This window comes from Macrobrachium rosenbergii, chromosome 14 (assembly GCF_040412425.1).
Source record: "Macrobrachium rosenbergii isolate ZJJX-2024 chromosome 14, ASM4041242v1, whole genome shotgun sequence".
NCBI lineage: Eukaryota > Metazoa > Arthropoda > Malacostraca > Decapoda > Palaemonidae > Macrobrachium > Macrobrachium rosenbergii.
The window spans coordinates 10,622,803-10,637,802 of NC_089754.1; the positions used below are offsets into that span (position 1 = coordinate 10,622,803).

Consider the following 15,000-nt stretch of genomic DNA (forward strand, 5'->3'; position numbering starts at 1 on the left):
AGATTTTTTTTTTTAGTGGTTACACACAGGCACCTTTTATTTTTTTTTTTTTTAGATTTTCGTTGTTAGCTGATATGTATGTCAGGTTTATCATTTGTTTATTGGTAATTCTTAACTATATAAAAAATATATATAATGTTATGTGGAATCCTTCGCTAATGCTAAAAAAATAATCACAGATTTCTTCTTCAGATTATGTCGAACTCAGAATCTCTCAGCTGGGAGACGAAGGCATTTCCAGTAGGGGTACAGAGGTCATGTCACATCAGTTGCAGGAACGAACGAACCTACACAGTACATGAAGTTAATTGGACAGGATGAAAACCTTGTCCTTGTCCTTCGACCAGCAGTGAGAAGGTGAAGTGTTTAATTTCTGCAAAAAGTGAATGTGGTGTGAATGAACTCAAAATCATCACGAAATATATGAAAAAAAAAAAAATTTCTACCCGATCGTCTCTGGGGTTAAACACAAGGACTGAGTGCAAAAAGTTCTGTAAGTGTTTAATTACAATAATAGTAATAATAAAGAGATCGTGAGTATTTCAGGACGTATGCAATTCATGAATCTGGTGACATTCTAGAGTTAAGAAGTATCATTTCAAATAATTTTAGGGAGCTCTCCTGGCAAATATTGGATAACATGATATAACTGAAACAATAGTTCACTCGTACCCTTCGACTGCACCAGACCCACAGGCCCTCGATATCTACAACAAGGACGTTCTACCGCAGGTAATTTCCAAAAGGTGATCAAAGAAGTAAGTAGATCGAATTGAAATAGAAACTATTAAATATCCTGTGACGTAGTATTTATATGAAGCAGATAATTCATCAGTTCAGGTAAACTATAAATTTCAATGCGTGTGTGTGTGTGTGTATATATATATATATATATATATATATATATATATATATATATATATATATATATATATATATATATATATATATATATATATATATATATACAATCTGGTGATTGAAGCAACTAGACAGTGCACTGAACTCCATTCCCGAAGTCCGAAGATCTATCTATCCCGGCCCGCAGAACCAATCGACAAGGGAGTGAATAGGTACCATCGTCAGCTAGGAGTCGGACAAGAGCCTGGGCTAACAACTTCATCCCAAAAGACCTACTGTGAACTGTGGAGCCCGAGAAAAGACGAGGCAAACCTGCAATTTTCCTATCCCTACTGGGGATGCTGAAGCTTCCCTCCCTTCCTCCTCTTCATCGCTGACTACTCAGCGACCTGCCTGTCACAACCAGTCACACGCAGATGGTTCCCCTCTTCACAATTCATCTTCCTCTCCTTCTCAGGTTCCTCTGAAGTTCCTGCTACTCCTCTCGCACCCTTCTTGGAAGATATTAATGAAGATCTTGATACTGTCTCAGGCAGGCCCAGAAGGAACTAATTATAGAAGGGAATTTTCTTTTTTTAACCTCCTTTTTAGATCCCTACATAGGTTTTCATGTAATTTCTGCGATTTTGCGAGAGGAAACCTTTACATAATATATTTGGTCAGACAACGCAGAAGGATAAATTTTCTTTAGTATAAAAATTGTGAAAAGAAAAAATAAAACATATATGCAATCACCGGTGTTAATAGTAACAAGCTGTGGACAGATCATAAAACGTATCGGAACTTGGCAGTTGGTGGCGCTGTTTTCTAGTCGTGCTGTCTGCGGGACGCCTAAGTGCAAAGGCCATTAGAGTGGGTGCTCTAAAGTCATTTTTCTCAACCCCAGTCGAATAAAACAAGGGTAAGGCATAGGATAGATGAATGGCGATTAATCACGAAGGGAACAACAGATCTGTCTTCTCCAGGAAGAAAGATGGTATGGTTGGTTTAGATTCAGCTAACACGGGCATTTGGCCTTGGTCAGGAGCCCAAAAGAGAACCTTTGAAATCTGCCCGACCGACAGAGCAGTGTTATAACCCACCATGAAAATCAAAATTAAGGAGAGAATCCCAGCTTGCCGGTCGAAGAATAGCGCAATCCAAGGGTTTAATTTCCACGGAATAGAATTCTTCAAATATATAAACACTTTTTTCCAAGAACAGAGGTCATCATACAAAAAGTCAATCAAAAGCAAAACAAGATTAAGATAATCATCAAATCTCTCAACCTGACCGTTGAAAGTTTAGGATTATGGTTGCGAAAGAAAAGAAGACCACTGATATAAAAGTTTTCTTCACCTATTCTTTCCCATAATAAAGTTAAATTTACGGGGTTTGTCGGTCCTAGTGTCCTCAGTAATGTAAGCATATTTTACATGAGTATTTTCACCGTTAAATTACCTATGTTCGTCATATATTAAAACAATACATAAGTGGAGGCGTTAAAACATTATAAATGCATTTGAATTAAATCACACAATATATATATATACATATATATATATATATATATATATATATATATATATATATATATATATATATATATATATATATATATATATATATATATATATATGGTACTAGGTTCAAAATCTGGCCGGAGCAGCTGCACTTAGCATATAAAATCCAATTTAGAATGATCCTGATATTCGATTATAAATATAATATATATATATATATATATATATATATATATATATATATATATATATATATATGTGTATATATTTATATATATATATATATATATATATATATATATATATATATACATACTGTATCTAGACTAGAAACACAATGACCTTGTTTTTTTATAAAACAAAAAAAAGCCCACCAATAACTTGAAGTAACGGAAATTTTTTCATTAGTAATCGGAATTGGAGATGGTTGAGTAATTATTGTTTAGAGATTAGATACCACTGACGCGCAGACAATCAGCGGTAGTACGTATGGTATTTTGTACCGAAACTGGGGTAATTTTAACAGATAAACTGCATTGAAAGGTAAGCCTTCACTCTTTAGTTCAGTTATTCTTTAACTATTAAGTATTTTCTTATATGTGATAGATACTGAGACCTTTCTGTTTAAAATTTGTTCCAATATAAATGAGCTCATTTTATATTTAGGTGAATTAGAGAACGGATCCTAAAGCTATTAAGTTACCGCGTTGCTCTGACAATAAAAGTTGTTTTTCGAAGCATTAGCAGTAAAATGTCTTTTAAATTTGTCATTTTACACGGTAAATATTATTAAACAGTTGTTTTTCAAATCAATATCAGTAAAATGTCTTTTAAATTTGTCATTTTAAACGGTAATTATTATAAAACACAGTTATTTTTCAAATCAATAGCAGTAAAATGTCTTTTTAAATTTGTCATTTTAAACGGTAAATATTATAAAACAGTTATTTTTCAAATCAATAGCAGTAAAATGTCTTTTAAATTTGTCATTTTAAACGGTAAACATTATAAAACAGTTATTTTTCAAATCAATAGCAGTAAAATGTCTTTTAAATTTGTCATTTTACAGGTTATTATTAAACAGTTGTTTTTCAAATCAATATCAGTAAAATGTCTTTTAAATTTGTCATTTTAAACGGTAATTATTATAAAACACAGTTATTTTTCAAATCAATAGCAGTAAAATGTCTTTTAAATTTGTCATTTTAAACGGTAAATATTATAAAACAGTTATTTTTCAAATCAATAGCAGTAAAATGTCTTTTAAATTTGTCATTTTAAACGGTAAACATTATAAAACAGTTATTTTTCAAATCAATAGCAGTAAAATGTCTTTTAAATTGGTCATTTTAAACGGTAAAAATTATAAAACACACGAATTGTTAACAAGTTCGTATGAAAAATAAACAATACATAGAAAACGACAGAAATAATGAACCTTAAAGTAAACCTAGTTTACTTCCGGATCATTGGCAAGTTATTTTCATCGCAATCAATTTTATGAAAGAACAATGGGCAGTTGAAATTCAAAGCGTATTCCGAATAAAAAGTGTACACGGAGAAACAATAAACAACGTCAGAGATAATGTCCTAAATACTCTGCACCACTCGCATATATTCATATCTGCTGTTTATATTTATAAACACACAAATTATACATTATATGCATTATATATATATATATATATATATATATATATATATATATATATATATATATATATATATATATATATATATATATATATATATATTTATCAATTTCTGGCTCACGTCAGGATCGAACCCAGGTCTTTCAACTGAAAGGCAAGGGCGCTGCCCACTAGGCCATACAAATGATAGACCTGGGTTCGATCCTGATGTGACCCAGAAATTGATTATTTCTATATAATTGTATATATATTATTTACATATAATATATATATATACATATATATATATATACATATATAATGTATATATATAAATATATATAATATATATATATAAATATATATATATATATATATATATATATATATATATATATATGTATATGTATTTATATATATATACATTATATATATAATATATATGTATCTGTATAAATATACACACAGTGTTTAGTGTTTATAGTCTATATATATATATATATATATATATATATATATATATATATATATATATATATATATATATATATATATATATATGTGTGTGTGTGTGTGTGTGTGTGTGTGTGTGTGTGTGTGATTTTGTGCTACTAACATGTTATTTTCTTACTTTCAGTTTTCTCTTTTCAAATAGGATTTTCTTGTTCTGTATCAGAAGCCGCAAGGCACGTCGGAGTTTATAAGACTTTTATGCCATTTTATGTTATGAAAAGCATCGGAAATTTTTGAAATGGCACCATTTTAATTAACTGTCAAAGACAGATTTCTATATGTTTTTCGTGTTCTTTTTCAAAATCCCTACAAAAAACATCGTGGTTACCAACGCTCTTATTCTTCTTATCATTACTACCACTACCTTTAATATTTTTGTTAAAACTACTACTGAAGTAGTGGGCATCAAAAGAAGCTAGGCACCTCTACAATGATACATTATATCTCTCTCTTTCTCTAACACAAACACACACACAAACAAACAAACGATATATTAACATACAACGTTACCGAAAAGCTTAGTCCTAAAGCCAAAAGTTAACGTTAAATCCATTGAACTTTGTTGTCAGAATAGGACTGAAGAGAGGAAAAACTTGTGCCTCATTCAACTTTGATTAAGCTTTGAACTCTAAAGGGAACAGAGGTCTTCGCTCCCTAATTCGCTCGGGAAAGTTAAGGAACATATTACAGAACAACTTGAAAAGAACAATATATCTCTACCCGAAAATAGAAAAACATCAACATACCACAAAACTAACTAAATCATAAAAAGAAAATAAATAAATATACAATATAAATATATATAATGTAAATATATATATATATATATATATATATATATATATATATATATAACTGACCTGACCCGTAATAAAGGTATGAAATTATTTAAAAAAGCTTCCTTTTGACATAAACGTGTACTTCAAATATACTTCCGTAACGCCAAAGGAATAAATATAAAGGTAATCTTATTACCACGATAGTAATCTTTTTATATTCCATATCTCTGTGTAAACATTATTTTATACACTCAAATACATGTGTGTGTCTATTAGTTTCTTTCTTATGATAAGTACAACACAACATTATATATATGTGTATGTTTGTGTACGTACGTATACGAGCAAAAGCTTATGGTTGAAGCATATTAGGGAATTTAAAAAGCAAGTCATGAGGAAGTGGGCAGCCTAATTTAGTTTTTAAAATAAGCATGATTTTAACATGTAGGCGAGGAATAACCTGAGGTACTCATATAGTTCAACATCCACCATCCACTTGAACAGTGTTATGAACGCTGGAGGAGCTATTAGCTCTGCTATATCTCTGCAAGTGCCATCTCATCTCTACAAACGGTTCAAGCGTGCGCGCCTCCTTCTGGCAATGTTATCGTACGCTGTGTGAGTGAGAGAGAGAGAGAGAGAGAGAGAGAGAGAGAGAGAGAGAGAGAGAGAGAGAGAGAGAGGCTCCTTATTTTAAATACTAAATATAAAAAAGAACACTCTTAAATAGAAGGCTGCCACATATGGAACGAAGTTAACTTTTGAGCCATGTAGTCAACATTTAATCTGCAAAGATACACAACTGTAGACGCATATCCGACGCGACGTTCAATTTGGTTGTGGTATTGTCTGCTGCAAGCAATATTCGGCGGCAAAGGACTACAAATTGCCAGACAGTGGAAAGTGTTCGAGAGACAGTATATTAACAAAGAGTTCTAAGATCGAAGAGCTTGGACCCTGTGGACAGAGCGGTAAGTGCGAAAATGAGGGTCTAGCCACGCTTCACCACACAAAATATTGTGTGTGTGTGTATTATATATATATATATATATATATATATATATATATATATATATATATATATATATATATATATATATATATATATATATATATATATATATATATATATATATATATAATATATATAATATATATATATATATATATATATATATATATATATATATATATATAATATATATATATATATAAATATATATAATATACATATATATATATATATATATATATATATATTATATGATATATATATATATATTCATGAAGCTGCAAATGTCATATCAAATTCACGCTACCTCGGGAATATCTCCGATGGAGAATTATCACCGAAGGGGAATTTATAAGTGATAAATGGATTGGTACTGTAGCTCAGTGGTAACGTCGACTGGGGTTGCTGGGTCTGTGCTGTGTCGTGGGTTCGCGACCCGACAGTACCAATCCATTTATCACTTATAAATTCCCCATTCGGTGATAATTCTCCATCGGAGATATTCCTGAGTGTATAAATCACGGTGTGATAAAAAAATTCATATTAATATAAATTTATATATATATATATATATGATTGTGTATAAATCATAATGTGATAAAAAATTCATATATATATATATATATATATATATATATATATATATAATGTTAATATAAAATCAAAATTAAATCAAACACACACTATATATATATATATATATATATATATATATATATATATATATATATATATATATATATATATAGTGTATGTATGTGTGTGTGTAAGTGTGAGCACACCGTGCGGTTTGGTCTTATCTGGTGGTTTAAGAAAAGCAGCAAGTTTTTTTTTTTTTTTAATTATCCTTGATTTTTAAATGTGGAGACCAAAGGGAAGACGCCCATACTTCCTTATGAAGCTCAGAACATAAGAAAAACAATAAAAATTAGGAAGGAAGGGAAATAAGCGGTCACGAGTAACAAGCAGTATCTGTCTCAGTGCAATATTGACTTCAGTTCCGGAGAGAAGAAAGGGGAGGCGGCCGGAAAATTCTTGGGCGAAAAGTTTTTGATATCTCTGGACATCAAATGTTTATCAGTCACTTAAACTGGTCGAGACTGTCTCCTTGAACTTTTAGATTCGTTGTCCTTACTTTTGGAGTTCTGACTGACCACCTCGACAGAAAAGGAATAGTTTAAGATGAACGATTTTGTTCATTTGTTTATGACAGTCTAAGATGAACGATCTTGTTCATTTGTCTATGACAACTGCAAGAAACCTTTCGGTTTTAAATTCAGAAGCAGGTGTTTAAAATCATACATCCTTCATTAACCCACTCTTACACAAGAGAAAAAAATGCACCTTATCAAGACTTAATTTTAAATTTTGAACCGAGTCTACATCAGAAATGCATTTTATGGTAAGGCAACTAAAATATAACTGGTGTAGTGATTAAAGTGCCTCAGTAGTTAAAAGAAAACAAGAACCTTCAAATGAAATAAAGAAAATAAACCTTAAAACGAAATGAAATATTTGTAGAGGGTCAAAAATAAATCGTCAGGAACATACAAAGAACCATTAAACTGAAATACTGACGGCACTGAATCGATTGGGAACGACAACGAGATTGTACTCATTTGCGCTGTGTATCTTTTACCTGTAAGAACTCTGCCTTCATTGTTGAAGGAAATGAAAGTTATATCATAAATGATGAGAGGACGATAAGAAAGTAATTATCACAAATGAATAAAAAAATGGAAGATTTACATTCGAATTGAGCGTTTCCCTTGAGCAGCATCGAGTTTAAGGAACCCACAAACTGAAAATTTACTTACCCTTCTGAGATATAATTAAGAAAAATAAATGAGGTCAACTTTTCTACAAAATATATTTAACACAGGATTTTATGGAAAACCTTGTAACCTGTCATGTGTACGTTATAATTTCTTTACAGAATGTACATAAAGTATCATACAACATAAATGAAAAGATTACTTTCTAAGTAGTAAAATAACACTTTACGTTAGGTACCTAACTCAATGGTGAGGTCAATAAAGTCACATATATACAATTCTCCAATTGTATATATGTGACTTCAATAGAATCATCTTCTAGGCTACGTTATGCTTTGTATTTAAGAACGTGTATTGGGTGATCTGTCATAGGAAGATTTCCTTTCTCTTAGTTTGAGCAGGGCTAACTCAGAACGTCTCTTTCAGGAGGGACATGTGGCACGATCGCAATCCATGCTTCAATACCCTGCCTGCCACCCAAATTCTGATAATTCCTGGTCGCAGTCAGTTACCATTTCCGTTGTGGCCCAATGTTCATATGAATTATTCTTCCGTCCTGGAGCTCCATCATTTGTATTACCTGAGACTATTTCACGTAATCAGGGCAAGACTGAATGTGACTATTAACACTGAACTGATTGTATTGCATATTGGCCCCATTTTAATCCACTTGCTTGCTGCCAAATCACTGCATTATTGTTCCCTGTGTCCTATTCTGAATCTGCCCTTAGTGGTTATGTTGTGTCGTGTCTCACTGTTGATTTGCTAAGTTTCTGTAAATAAATCCCTGTAAATTGGTAAAAGAATTCTAAATTTCCATACGGCGACCTTCCCCATTCAAGTATAACTCCAGGAAATTCTGAGGTAAGTTTTCATATAACTTATTCCTTTGCTCATAAACTGGACTTTTTTGGTTTTGTGGCAGCATCAATTATAGTTTAGATTAAATTTCTCACCAAGGCGAGGTCCAGTTTATGACAATATATATATACATACATATATATATATATGTATATATTATATATATAACTATAAATATATATCCATATAATTTATATCTATACTATATACTATATATATATATATACATATATGTATATGTATATATTATATATATCACTATATAAATATATATCCATATAATTTATATCTACTATATATATATATATATATATATATATATATATATATATATATATATATATATATATATATATATATATATATATATATATATATATATATATATATATATATATATATATATATATATATCCCAATGTCTGATATGTGCGCATATCACATTAATGAATCAAGATTTTCTAGTTTGTGTAAAGAATATTTCTAGAGAATGTTGAGTTAATGTCAAACTTAACCCCAAGCTTGATGTTCATATTGTTTTATGACAAATGAACTCTTTCGACAATGGTTTAGATTTACATTTCCAAATTTAAACTGTTACATTCTTTTGCTTTTTCTGTAACTGCCCCATGAACCAGTCGAAAATAAATTGCACATTTAGAAACAGCCTATTACTAACGGAAGTGAACACAACGTATGCTCAACTAGGTCCATGGGTCCTCTTTAGTCCATGAATTAAAATTCGGTATGTATCTACCGCGCAGGTCTCTAGCGAATGACCAGACAAATAAAAACTCGATTACCAGTAAGGAAAATACCATCACACAAATCCAGTTATCAATAATCTAATGCTGGTCCTAGGATGATGGGAAAAACAATGAGTTTTCAAAAGACTACACACACACACCGAACGCACTGTCTTCAATGCAAGTATCATGTTAAAGCCTGGACAAATACGATTGTCTTTCTGGGATCATATTCAAGGCGACTTGCATGCCGGATGGCCAAGCCGCAATAATTCATACGAACATGGACCAATAACAGCAATTCCTCGGGTAACATTGATCTAATGGACTGGCTGCAGTGTCCCCGGTGTCTGGATGCTGCGCTTTCACTTCTTTCAATTCAATAAAACTAGAGGCAGGAGCCTGCGACTCCATCGGTATCTCAGCTTAATATTTCTGAATTCTAGTTTATTGGTCAGTTGCTGCTGCTGCTGCTCTGTTTTCTGTGCAGATCACTGATATGGCAATTCCTTTCTTGGAAGGCTTGCACTGCCGGTTTTAGGGTTGTTCCACCAAATGTTTAAACATCTTGAATAATAATAATAATGTTACCGGATGTCACAGCTGAATAGCTAACAGTTAACAGGTAACAGTTAATTACACGGTGATTGTCTCGACTATAATCTGTAGATGGATATGGGTAAACCAGTGTCACTGCGTTTTTATTCAATTTAGTATTTATATCTCTAATTACTGAACAACTGCTGCTGTAGTGCCATAATTCTTCTAGCATTACACACATACACACACACTCACATATATATATATATATATATATATATATATATATATATATATATATATATATATATATATATATATATATATATATATATATGTATGTATGTATATTTATAATATATATTATATATATGTATACACAAATATATATGTATATATATAAATATGTAAATATATAATATATATATATATGTATTTATATATATATAATATATGTGTATCATGAATGTTATTCAATTTTGCAGTGTTGCAAGCTCATTTGACGTTGCTCATTACGCGGTTTTGGTTCATGAAACTGATTAAATTCATGTTTGCGATCCGTTTTCAGTTATAATGAAAAAGTTGGTTGACAAAATTTCGATATATTTTTGCCAAACTCAGGCTTTGTGTTCCTCTCTGATACATAATACATGCACACACACACACAATATATATATATATATATATATATATATATATATATATATATATATATATATATAACGTATGTATGTTTATATACTGTATATCACAAAGGCACACGAAGTCTGAGTTTGGCAAAAATATTTTGAAAATTTGTCGACCTTATCATTGTAACTGAAAACGGATTGCAAACATGAATTTAATCAGTTTCATAAACCAAAACCGCGTAATCAGCAACGTCAAATGAGCTTGCAACACTGCAAAATTGAAAAACAGTAATTAGAAGTTCCAAATGGAATCAGTTTCTCATATCAAAACTGACGCACCCGGAAGAGGTGGAATACAAGTGTGATATATCTCGGGTTAATGATGGCTAATTTTTACATCCCACGAATCCTTAATTAACTTGTATTATTAAGAAAAAGACCATTGCTTGTTCTACACCTAAAACCCTTCATTAACCTCTGACCAAAAGAAGATACTTTTGATTTTTCAGACGATATTTTTACCGTTCTTGCTCATTTCTCTGCCTCTGCTTTTAACAGTATGATGCTTCTTCCATTATTGTTTGTTAGAATAGTTAAATGCAAAAGCGGAAATGAAAATAATTCATCCCGAGAAATCCCAGTATGAAAAATGAAACGTAATTTGATGAATTTGTTGACACAAAGAACTCTCAACTTATCGATTTAATCACACGTCTGTCAGCATTGGATCTGAACGGAAAATATATGAAGAAACTCTCTTTCCCACTCGGCATTCAAACCCACCTGAGTTACAGATATAGTTAGGGTGCCATAACCGACACTTGTCAGTAGGTTCTATATATTATTACTATGTCAGCTTTCTCTCACTTTTTATCTGTACACGTAAATAATTTCGAAATTAAAATTAGGAAAAGATAGGCACAATTATTCGAACACCATTTCAATTTTCAGGCTACAAAGTTCACGATAGTGTATGAAGTGGGCTTATTATAAACCCGTCAACATTCACAAAAAAAAAAATAGGAAATGAGGACAAAAAATATTTCTTTGGAAAACTAACCGGACTTTTAAAGATCTTATATTTTTAATGTACGATTTCTAATAACAATGCGTTTATACAGTAACCAACTCCAAAATATTCTATTTATATCTAAGAGTAAAATGAAAAAAAGCAAGTCAATCAGAAAAAACCTAACCTAATTTAGTGCTGCGGACTTATTTTGCTTAGTGTCATGATGGCCTAACGAACTCCAGTAGTGCCGAAACTAGCATTGAGAAGCTTCTATATCATTTTACAAATATCGCCTGAATCAACAGATGTAGTCGTCTTATGCCACATTTTCCTTAACGCTTTGTCTCCACTGCCATCGGTTTCTAAATTTTTTCTTAGCCGACCAGTCTTGTTTTTCCTGGTTAACTGAGCAGTTTTTTAAATCTTTAAGAAACACGAGCTCAGCTGAAGGTTTGAAAGCAAAACTTCATTTGCATAAAGAGGCTGTCTAGTTCATTTTACATTTATTGAAAGATGGCTTAACTTTTAAGAACCAAGTAAGTAACAGGAAGTCGAAGCAGATGGAACAATATATATTATATATATATATATATATATATATATATATATATATATATATATATATATATATATATATATATATATATATATATATATATATATATATATATATATATATATATATATAATCTAATATATATATAATATATATATATGTACTCCACAATATAATATATTATATATATATATATATATATATATATATATATATATATATATATATATATATATATAGATATATTCTTCTCAACCACGAAGATAAAATATCTCGATGTATATGAATATGATTATATATTATATATATATATATATATATATATATATATATATATAAATGTGAATATTTGTAAATTAGTTTGTCCACTATAGGAATCTGAACTGCTTGACAGACCCAGACAAAATTTTGCACACGGCTTCTATGTGACCCCAGAAAGGTTTATAACCCAAAATCAAAGCCCTACCCGGTGACAGACATACAAACAGACAAAACAAATGAAATTTTCGTTTTTACGTCACCTTTTCCTTCAGTTTTCTGGGTTTATTCTCATTTTTCACCTGACACCACCTTTTTATCCCGACGCTAACAATAAATCCGAATTCCCTACAACATAGATTTTTGGCCAGAATTTACGTGATATTTGATCATAATTTATGAAAATTATTAATATAATAATATTATTGTTTATTACCTCAATAAAATCAACACTGAAAACCTATATTGGTTTATATGTGGTTTACAATCCTCGCCACAGAAAAAAGTAACAGACCAAATGCTTCTGTGAAAAAATTACTCGGCGACGAAATTACCACCTTTTTTTAAGTGTTCATTTTAAGCCAAACGTATCTTCACCATACATTGCCAATAAAATACAAATTCTTAAGTACTCTGTTGTATTACCATCATCATATATAACTTCTTAATCCACAAAAAAATCGTAGTTATGGGTACAACTTTGGAGTTCTAGAAATAATTCATCAACGAGACGAAACAAATCTATCGCCATCCGCACAAGTGTATTAGCAGACTAAATATTTCTGTGATAAAACTACCCCCTCATTAAAAAATTGCTCGTGACAATAATACATTTTTTTCAGCGTTCATCTTAAGCCAAGCGTATCTTAATTATACCTTGCCAATAAAATACAAATTCTTAAGTACCTTGAGGTGTTACCACCATCATATCGAAGTCCTTGATCCAATAAAAAACCACCATTTACCGACAATTTCTATATGACACCATTCAGACTCCGGCCTACACTTTCCCTCACAAACATAAAAGGAAACTGAAACGCATTCGTTAACACACACACACAGGAAACGGAAAACAGTTGCAGCTCTTTTTACAGTGTCTAAAATTAAGACTGTGGTAATAATTTAATATTTATATAGCCAACAGACACTATCTTAAGTAGCTGTTCGGTAAGACCAACATCAACATGTACAATACTGCCTTCTTTTTTATTCGTTCAAATGTGCATTTCCTCATTAATTCATTCGTTTCCTCTTCCTTTCTACCGTAGGAATTCGCTATAGCGACTGCTTTGCGACGTTACGGTGACATATTCCTTATAAAGTCGGTTTACATGAATTCTGAAATTAATTATCGTGTAGTTAGGCAATACCACCACCATGCACACCAACTTCACCAGACTACCTCTTCCAAACGTTCTTTCTCTTTCAAGGCACCAATCTGGAGCAGAATTTATCTATGAGGTTTTTAACTATTGCAAGTAAATTCATGCTTGCAATCTCTCTCTCTCTCTCTCTCTCTCTCATTTATAAATTCATTTTACAAATGGGGTTAAACACCAAGTCACACCAGAAAAAACCCGAGAATGTTTGCCACTTCAAGTCAGTCATTTTCTCTCCCCTCTCTCTCTCTCATTTTAATCAGATAAGTGCCAGAATACATGTAAATGTGTATGTATGTATGTTTATTTAAAGTAATGAATTCAAGAAAGAATTATTAAGCAAAGAAAAAAAAAGATTTTCAATGATGGTGCACTTACTTTACATGGCAAAAGAATTCAAAGGGGATGAAGGAAAAATTTTCTGAGCTCTTTTAAGTTCTTCCATTGCAGCACTAGGTTTAGTCAGCTAATAATATATATATATATATATATATATATATATATATATATATATATATATATATATATATATATATATATATATATATATAAGATATATATATATATATATATGAAATGAACACATGGGAATGTTTCCCAGAAATAAGTTTCTGACTAACATCAGGACCAAATACTGGTCTTTCAGAGTAAGCCCAGGGCGTTAGCAACCCACCCACATAGGTAAAATCACAGAAATTCGAACCTCAGTACATCATACCAGCGAATTTTGCAATAATATATGATTATTGCTTCAGTTTTGGGTAACAGGCAATGTGACAAACTCGCAAAGAACTTTTACTTCCACTGTCCTTCTTATTAAAACTAATGAATCCCATCCTGTAAGCAAAACTTTGTCCAAAAAAATTAAGTTGACTCCTACGTTACTCCCTTTCCGATAAAATAGGACGCTAATAGCCCAGTACCAGGCGTGAATCATTCGCTATTT

At 31.1% G+C, this 15,000-nt stretch overlaps 1 protein-coding gene across 10 annotated transcripts in view; it reads right to left on the reverse strand.

The window, feature by feature from the left end:
- LOC136845717 (glutamate receptor ionotropic, NMDA 2B-like) overlaps positions 1 to 15,000 on the reverse strand; it is a 1,021,158-nt gene that overhangs the window by 143,686 nt on the left and 862,472 nt on the right. The window lies entirely within an intron of this gene.